A 10,031-nucleotide genomic window follows, 5' to 3' on the forward strand; every position below is an offset into this window, starting at 1 on the left:
TAAAATACTATAGCAGCTATACCTTGTCATGTTTCAGCTCTAATGTGCTATAAAAGTTAGCTGGTAAAATACTTTCCCACAATTCTTTCAAGAAGTAGAGGCAGAGTACTAGCTTGTAAGCCTTCAAATAAAGATTCTGTGCCAGATCTCTAATTTGAGCAAATTGACAAAGCTCTGTCAAACTGAGCTAAATTGCCTTACACCAGTTCAGAATCTGGCCCTCTTAATGCAGCTTGAAATAATGTTGGCTATTTACAATCAGATGGTCCCCACAAGATAAAAAAAGGAGGAAGAGAAGAGAAGAAAGCTGAGATGCAGGAAGAAGGAGAAGAAATAAAAGATGAATAAACAGGTTGATAAAGGTATGTGTTTGAGAGGAAGGAGGTTTCATACTTTTCCTTATGTTGTGTTTTTTCTGGCTGTATCTCTTGGTGTGTCTTACTGGGGAATTAAACCTATTGACACATAACATGGTTTAACCTGTTGCTGATAGGGCAGGGCAGGTGTCCCTTCAGCTCTTTATAATCACACCACAGGCTCCTACATATTTTTATCACTGCCATTTGTCATATGACACTTATGTTACAAGATGTTAAAAAGCTAATCACACAGTTACTACAGCTACCTCCTATTCTAAGTACAGAGGAAAACTGGTAATCTCAGATACCGCTGCACAGTAAATGGTGTCAAATGTTGACATTTGAATGGCCACAACTGTAAATCTCACCTTGTTAGCCCTCCACTTTTTTACAACCAGCCTAAAATAAAGCTTTAATGCATGATGGAATGGAAAACAGAGTTAATTGCCTCAGTCTCCATTATGAGCTTTATTCTCACAAACACTGTTCAGCCTGAAATAGCCAACAAAGCTGCACTAGAGATGCAAGTTCTGCCGTAATTGAATGTCTTTCCACATCAAGTGTCACTGGAGGTTTATCCAGCAAACACACCCCCTGAATGGAACATGGGAGAGGAATTTAAGATAGTGAGGATGACCTGCCTGTATATGCAGGGAACATATATTTTGATTCTTTGTTTCTAACTGTAACTTGCATGTCTTAATTAATTCACGTTTGAAATTTCTTGACTTAGAGTACATCTATACCACAAATGAAGGTGTGGTAACATGGACTTCAGCAGGCCCTAGCAACCCAGGGTATGTACCCAGGGTCCCTGGTATGTTTCTACTGGGATAGTTAGCCTGTGCTGAAGCCCATACTGCCACATCTTCATTACTATTGTTACCTGTGCTCACTAAATTAAAGATAGCGCAGGTGTACCTACCTGTACTGCAATCACACCTTCATTCATGCGCTGTAGACCTACCCTTAGGTAACATAACACAACCCTGCCTAGTGGTTAGATGGCCCTAAGCTTCAGACTACCTGGGTTCTACTTCAAACTGTAACACTGTCTTTTTGCATGACTTCTAGTAAGTCACTAAGCTTCATTGACCCAGTTTCCTCCTTCATTATATGGGGTGTTGTTAATGCTTATCACCTATCTCACAGATGTGTAGTGAATATGAATGTTGACAAAGCACTTTGAAGATGAAAAGCATTCTTTTAATACTAAGTTTTCTTGGTGAAAATTAACTGGTATTTCACAGGTGTAACTCGAACTAACCTCGTTATCCCTAGTCTGATTCTTGCTTGCATATTTATACCTGCCTCTGGAAATTTCCACTACATGCATCCGATGAAGTGGGTATTCACCCACAAAAACTTATGCTCCAATAAGTCTGTTAGTCTATAAGGTGCCACAGGACTCTTTGCCACTTTTACAGATCCACACTAACACGGCTACCCCTCTGATTCATGACAAAACGTAGCTTGTAGAAACTGTTGTTGATGAGGATTGTAAATAGCAACAAACCTAGCTTGACATTCAGGTCCCACAATGTGTTTGCATGGCTGCCAATTCGGGGGAAATGTTGATTTATAAACTGAAGACACATTTGCTAAAGAAATCAAGGTAAGACAAACGTTGAACTTCATCATGATGCCTTGTTAATAGTCACTTTGGCATATTTACAGTCAATTTTCAGTGCAAAACATTAGATTAAGATCACTCTGAAAGTACACCTTCATTTTGGTATAGTGGCTGTGTGATAAAATGTTAAAACCCCATCCTGCCACAACCACTAAGAGATTAAGAGACAGTAGCTACCGCCTCAGCTGTGGCTAATTGGCAGACCATCAACAGCTGTGGTGAGAGCAGAAGGAGATGGCTAGGGAGCCTGCTGTGGACTCTGTAGCAGCAAACTGGCAAGAAGCAGCTCAAGGAATTGAAACTTCTAGGCACAAAATAGTGGAATGAGTTTTTCTTGGAAATGGTTAGGTGTTGAAGGTAGGGAGCAACCCAAAGAAGCATCATTTTTATCTGAGTTAGCAGATTTTAGCTGCACAGTACAGGGTCCCTGCACTAGAACCCAGGGGATAGGGAGGGCTTAGGTTCCCTTACCTGACACCAGGAAAAGGGATGTAAGGGACCTTTTGATGCAACATGGAGAGGATTATTGAGATAGCCTAGGGTGGGGCTGAAGGCCTGGCATAATCATTAGACTTCTTGTTTGTTGGTCTCTGAGCTACCTTGCAAGGACCATCCTTGCAAGGACTATAAAGTAGCCATGGCTGGACAGCTGAGTCATGAAAAAGAGCAAACTGCTGCAGATTTGGATGAACTGTTGATATGGGGTTTCAAAGATGGCGGCTACTTCACCATGCCTAGCCATGAAATGGTGCACTAGGTCGTGAATGACCCCTTACACTTCTATGTCATAAAGCCCTACTGTTGTTGCTTTGGAATTTGCTACTGGATTATGGATATGAATACTCTACATTTACCAAAGAAGAAGGTAAACTTTGTTTTTATTTTCTTCCTTTTTCTATGGAGGCAATAGTATAACCTGCATTTCATTGTGCTTTGGTGACCTGCTACGAGGAGTTAAAAGGGAAAATGAAAATATATATAGCCTAACTTTTTAATCTGCCCTTGAAATTGTGCTGCAGTGAAATCTTACATAAGAGGAATCTGGGCGTTTCCGCTCTGCCCTGAACAGCTTTTAAAATTAAGAGTGGAAAGTGCAATAAACTATTTCAATAACCCTCTTAGGAGCTGCCTTGTCACAGATGGATTCTATTATGGAGGAGATGTCTGTGACAGGGTTATAGAGTATAGCAACAATCAGTCAGCTAAGGACTTTCTAGGGTAAGTGTCCTCAATTTCACCCCAGGCACTTCAGTACTAAACTAGCTCTTAGCTGACAGAATGGCTGTGAATAGGCCTTATTATATACAGAGTGTGGTTTTGTGTGTGTATGGGTTTGACTTTTTTTTTCTTTTTTCAGAAGTATTGAGTCAATGGGCCCTTCAGGTACTAAGAACCTCTGACAATCAGGCCCAGTGGATGGGACTGTGTCCATCTCAATGCCCCCCAAAGGGGAGCTGGAATAATTTTCATATTGGTGGGGGCTGATGATGGAAACTATGTATCTGGTGTTTGTTATTACTACTTCAAGCTAGGAGGTGTGGTAGCACCCGTAGTTCTAGCACCACTGTCCCCAAAAATGTCAGGAAAAAACTCTTCTGCTGCAGGAGAAAGATGCACAAAAATTTAAAACCCAAATATGTATGCTTTTGCAATATTTTCTTTCCCAGAAAACAAAAATGAATAAACACTTAATTAAAACCAATCTTTAGGGTACTAAACTGTTTCCACTGGAAAACCACCTCAGCTGACTTCTCCTGACTTGGAGAAATTAATTGAAAACAATTGTGTTTTAGAAATGTTATGCTTTCTGATTTAATCAGTCACTGTCTGATGATGATGATGATGATGATTTATCTTATTAACTGGCATGTAACCAGGTTTTTATATAATACGTATTTCAAGCTGTTTCAATTGTTTACAGGTTTTGTTTTGTTTTTTTGGTGGGGAGGACAACATACAGAGCATTGTTGATGGGGGAGGCTGGCACTTTATAAGTGGAAATATCTAATGTTTGCATTTCAGACAGTGAACTGATTCTCTTTTAAGAAAAAAACACAAAACACTTACACACACATCATAATTTAATTTATTTTAGTGTTCCAGTAAATTACACTTCATATTATCCAACAAAAGTTGAATGTTTTAGAGTTACATATACTATAAGAGGGTGAAAACTTTTTTTTTTATCCTGGCAAAGATATGTGAAGTGCATTTAGTTTTGGTCTGGGGGAAAAAATGGTACAGTATCTCCTCGTTTAACATTGTAGTTGTGTTCCTGAAAAATCCAACTTAAGCGAAACAATATTAAGAGAATCCAATTTCCCCATAAGAATTAATGTAAATAGAGGGGGTTTGGGTCCAGGGGAATTTTTTTTACCAGACAAAAGACACATTTATACACACACACACACACACATACACACACAGTATAAGTTTTTAATAATTAATAACCAAACCTAAATTTTATAACTCATGGGGGTGCTTCATTTGTTCATCTACTCCTGGCCTCAGTCATAACTTTATTTTTCTTTCTGTTCTTCAGATAGCCTCTCAGCTTTTCTTTTGCTTGTAAAGTGCACCCATGAAAGGTGAATGTGCTTTTCTCGGTGAGGGAACTTGAGTCTGGGACCTAAGTTCCTGCAGAGAAACCTTAGAGTAATCCTATGAGGAAGAAAACTTAGGCTAAGCTTTGTTATAGTATTTTCAACTGAAAATACTAATTAAAGGAAGAGGGGGTGAATATTTCTCTGGGAAAGAAGGTATACAACAGGACAGGATCCTTTTGTCAGCCCACTTTGTTATCAGACCATTCACAAGGTGTGATTAAAACATGTTGGAGTTCCATGATGCCTTTTAACCCTACCTTAGACTGCACATTTCCAGACTATAATAATAATATATGCCTCTAGCTAAAGAAAAGCATGTGTTATGAAAATAATGAAGGACAGCATGGACAAAAACTGGGTTAAACTGCTTTTTCTTTTACCCAGTTACATGGCTAAGACCTTACCAATGACCTTATATGCTTGAAGAGCTTCCCAGTTGCTAAGATATCAGGTTCATGCTGGAATACTGTTGATTTTTAAGCACTTTCCAAATAGCCTCTGAAAATTACAAACTACAGCACTAAAGAACAACCAAAACTATACAAAACATCTTATTGACCACTATTTTTCTTTTTCAGACAAACCTCACTAATGTAATACTCATTAAACAAATTAGGACTGTAGTGTAATTGGCAGCTTTCATAATAAAGACAAGAGGAGATCTAGGGAAAACAGGTTAGCTATACAGATATTTTAGTGAAATTCTAAATATGAAGAATAGTGGTTAGTATGATAGGCAGCCATAAGTATGTTGTACAATGACTTTCACATAATGTTCAGCTTTTTTATATGTTGTGTGTTTATAGAGAGCTTCATCTATTAATCAGAAAGTATTCTGCTCATGTGTACCTGGAGAGAGATTCTCAACTAATTTAAGCTGTTCTAGGAAAGACTCAGGCCTACCTTGTAATAACTGTATGGTTCTATTGCAAAGTTAGCAAAGAAATATATTAAGAGGAAGAAAAGGAGTACTTGTGGCACCTTAGAGACTAACAAACTTATTTGAGCATAAGCTTTCATGATCTACAGCTCACTTCTTCAGATGCATTCAGTGGAAAATACAGTGGGGAGATTTATATACACAGAGAACATGAAACAATGGGTGTTGTCATACACACTGTGAGGAGAGTGATCACTTAAGATGAGCTATTACCAGTGGGGGGGGAGGAGGAGGAAGAAAACCTTTTGTAGTGATAATCAAGTTGGGTCATTTCCAGCAGTTGACAAGGACGTCTGAGGAACAGTGGGGGTGGGAAAATAACATGGGGAAAGAGTTTTACTTTGTGTAATGACACATTCACTCCCAGTCTCTATTCAAGCCTAAGTTAATTTCATCCAGTTTGCAAATTAATTCCAATTCAGCAGTCTCTCATTGGAGTCTGTTTTTGAAGTTTTTTTGGTTGAAGAATAGCCACTCTTAGGTCTATAATCGAGTGACCAGAGAGACTGAAGTGTTCTCCGACTGGTTTTTGAATGGTATAATTCTTAACGTCTGATTTGTGTCCATTTATTCTTTTACGTAGAAGCTTTCCAGTTTGACCAATGTACATGGCAGAGGGGCATTGCTGGCACATGATGGCATATATCACATTGGTAGATGTGCAGGTGAACGAGCCTCTGATAGTGTGGCTGATGTGATTAGGCCCTATGATGGTGTCCTCTGAATAGATATGTGGACAGAGTTGGCAACGGGCTTTGTTGCAAGGATAGGTTCCTGGGTTAGTGGTTCTGTTGTGTGGTGTGTGGTTGCTGGTGAGTATTTGCTTCAGATTGGGGGGCTGTCTGTAAGCAAGGACTGGCCTGTCTCCCAAGATCTGTGAGAGTGATGGGTTGTCCTTCAGGATAGGTTGTAGATCCTTGATGATGCGTTGGAGAGGTTTTAGTTGGGAGCTGAAGGTGATGGCTAGTGGCGTTCTGTTATTTTCTTTGTTGGGCCTGTCCTGTAGTAGGTGACTTCTGGGTACTCTTCTGGCTCTGTCAATCTGTTTCTTCACATCAGCAGATGGGTATTGTAGTTGTAGGAATGCATGATAGAGATCTTGTAGGTGCTTGTCTCTGTCTGAGGGGTTGGAGCAAATGTGTTTGTATCGTAGAATTGGCTGTAGACAATGGATCGTGTGGTGTGATCTGGGTGAAAGCTGGAGGCATTTAGGTAGGAATAGCGTCAGTAGGTTTCCAGTATAGGGTGGTGTTTATGTGACCATCGCTTATTAGCACCGTAGCGTCCAGGAAGTGGATCTCTTGTGTGGACTGGTCCAGGCTGAGGTTGATGGTGGGATGGAAATTGTTGAAATCTTGGTGGAATTCCTCAAGGGCTTCTTTTCCATGGGTCCAGATGATGATGTCATCAATGTAGCACAAGTAGAGTAGAGGCATTAGGGAACGAGAGCTGAGGAAGCGTTGTTCTAAGTCAGCCATAAAAATGTTGGCATACTGTGGGGCCATGTGAGTACCCATTGCAGTGCTGCTGATTTGAAGGTATACATTGTCCCCAAATGTGAAATAGTTATGGGTGAGGACAAAGTCACAAAGTTCAGCCACCAGGTTAGCTGTGACATTATCGGGGATACTGTTCCTGATGGCTTGTAGTCCATCCTTGTGTGGAATGTTGGTGTAGAGGGCTTCTACATCCATAGTGGCCAGGATGGTGTTTTCAGGAAGATCACCAAAGGATTGTAGTTTCCTCAGGAAGTCAGTAGTGTCTTAAAGATAGCTGGGAGTTCTGGTAGCGTAGGGCCTGAGGAGGGAGTCTACATAGCCAGACAATCCTGCTGTCAGGGTGCCAATGCCTGAGATGTTGGGGCGTCCAGGATTTCCAGGTTTATGGATCTTGGGTAGCTGATAAAATACCCCAGGTCAGGGTTCCAGGGGTGTGTCTGTGTGGATTTGTTCTTGTGCTTTCTCAGGGATTTTCTTGAGCAAATGCTGTAGTTTCTTTTGGTAACCCTCAGTGGGACCGCTATTCCTACCTACATGCCTCCAGCTTTCACCACATGTTCCATTGACAACTGTGCCCACATATCTATTCAGAAGACACTATCAGAGGGCCTAATCACACCAGCCACACTATAGAGGCTCACCAGTCACACTATCCGAGGCTCGTTCGCTTGCGCATCTACCAGTGTAATATATGCCATCATGTGCCAGTAATACCCCCCTGCCATGTACATTGGTCAAACAGGACAGTCTCTATGTAAAACAATAAATGGACAAAAATCAGACGTCAAGAATTATACCATTCAAAAAGCAGTCGGAGAACACTTCAATCTCTCTGGTCACTTGATTACAGACCTGAGAGTGGCTATCCTTCAACAAAAAAACTTCAAAAACAGACTCCAACAAGAGACTGCTGAATTGGAATTAATTTGCAAACTGGATACAATTAACTTAGGCTTGAATAGAGACTGGGAGTGGATGGGTCATTACACAAAGTAAAACTCTTTCCCCATGTTAGTTCCCCATCCCCACCCCACCACCCCCACTGTTCCTCAGACATTCTTGTCAACTGCTGGAAAAAGGCCCACCTTGATTATCGCTACAAAAGGTTTCCTTCCCCCCCCCGCCCCCGCTGGTAATAGCTCATCTTAATGACAGGTTTCAGAGTATACTCTCCTTACAGTGTCTATGATAACACCCATTGTTTCATGTTCTCTGTGTATATAAATCTCCCCATTGTATTTTCCACTGAATGCATCCAATGAAGTGAGCTGTAGCTCACGAAAGCTTGTGCTCAAATAAATTTGTTAGTCTTTAAGGTGCCACAAGTACTCCTTCTCTTTTTTTGCAAATACAGACTAACAAGGCTGCTACTCTGAAACCTTTCATTAAGAGGAAGTAGCACTGTGTTTTTCCCTGGAATACACTTAACTGACTTGCTTATTAAATTCAGAACCCTAAAGGTATGCCCTTTATACACTCCCACCCCAGCACATTCTAACCTGAAAAAAAAAAGTCCTGTCTAACAATCATCAGATCTTTACAGCTCAATTTTTCATTGTTGGAAGCATCCCTGATCCAACATAGACTAGAAAGCTTCAAAGACTTCAGCAACTCTGGGTAATAGTTAAATTCAAGAATTTTATATTGGATGCAGCTTCCAAGCTCACTCCTAAGAGGTAATGTATCTCCAAAATCAGAAGCTGCTGAAAAGAAGTTTTTTCTTTTTTTCTCTGCACTCTTCTGAGAATCTCAAATGAACCAACAGAAATCACAGAAGGTTTCTCAGTCAAAGCTAGTGTGTAGAGCCCACTGCATTTGAAAGGTAGTAGATTAATTCTCGGCCATTATCAGGCCAGTATAACCAGCTACAATGATCTTTTGAGTTTGAATGTGTGAGGCAACTAAGGGTGTTCTTTCAAGCAATTGCCCACGGTAATTATGGATTTCAAGCCTCAGACATGACTGAGCTGATGACAGCAACATGAATAATAGTTGACATGAGCAGAACTCCTGTTATGGAAAGCCTGGAAGGGAGGTGCAGCTTTGCTACAACTAGTAAATCTAACTGGATACCAGGGAAAGTGGTCAATGATATAAATATAAAATGGACATAGCACAAAACACAGTAGTCTTGATACTTCTGCCATCTATTTTTATGTCAATATGATGCCACTGACTTTGGTGGACTTACCTTAGCCTCGTGTAAATTAGGAGTAAGAACAGGATTAGGCCCACTTAGCATCCTATACTGTGGTCAGGAACTGTGGTTAGATCCTCAGCTGGTGACCTCAGTGGATCTAGAATGACTTGCACTAGCTGAAGATCTGGCCCAACTATAGAGCCTGATACTGTTAGTGAATTGTGATCACAACCAGGAATCCCTCTTCTGGAGTTGGGCAGCTTAGGTGCCCAAGCCATTCCTGTGAGAACCAGGAGGAGGTGGTGGTGACTCCCTTTATAATTTTGAGCCATCCCAGTTCACCTGGGATGTGGGAGACCTCGGTTCAATTTTCCCATACTCAGACAGAGGAGGGAAAAGGGAATTTGAACAGGGTCTCCCACCTCTGAGTGCCCTTACCTCTGAGTTATGGAATATTTTGAGATAGGGCTTCCTCGGTCTCTCCTGTTGAAGCTGTTGCACTATGTATAAATGAATCATTGAATCAGGGGAACTGAACCCTGGGTTTTCCACCTCCCAGGTAGGTTCTGTAAGCAATAGGCATTAGTCTCTCTCTCTCTCTCTCTTTCCCCTCCCTCTAGGGTGACCAGATGTCCCAATTTTTATAGGGACAGTCCTAATGTTTGGGTCTTTTTCTTATATAGGCTCTTATTACCCCTGCACCTTCTGTCCTGATTTTTCACATTTGCTGTCTGGTCACCCTCCCTCCCTCCTACCCTATGACTATTTAAGTATTTATACAAAGTATCCTAATCTGCGGTTCAGGTACCTGAATTCCTTTGTGGATCTGGGTGCCTGATTATTGGAGGTGCTGA

General features: G+C 41.0%; 1 long non-coding RNA gene across 1 annotated transcript; it reads left to right on the forward strand.

The window, feature by feature from the left end:
* Window positions 1–2,804: 2,804 nt before the first annotated feature.
* Window positions 2,805–4,219, forward strand: LOC122458101. The gene is made up of 2 exons (XR_006277963.1): window positions 2,805–2,857; window positions 3,350–4,219. It is a non-coding gene; the product is annotated as an uncharacterized LOC122458101 (long non-coding RNA).
* Window positions 4,220–10,031: the final 5,812 nt, after the last annotated feature.

This window comes from Dermochelys coriacea, chromosome 1 (genome assembly GCF_009764565.3).
Source record: "Dermochelys coriacea isolate rDerCor1 chromosome 1, rDerCor1.pri.v4, whole genome shotgun sequence".
NCBI classification, from domain to species: domain Eukaryota; kingdom Metazoa; phylum Chordata; order Testudines; family Dermochelyidae; genus Dermochelys; species Dermochelys coriacea.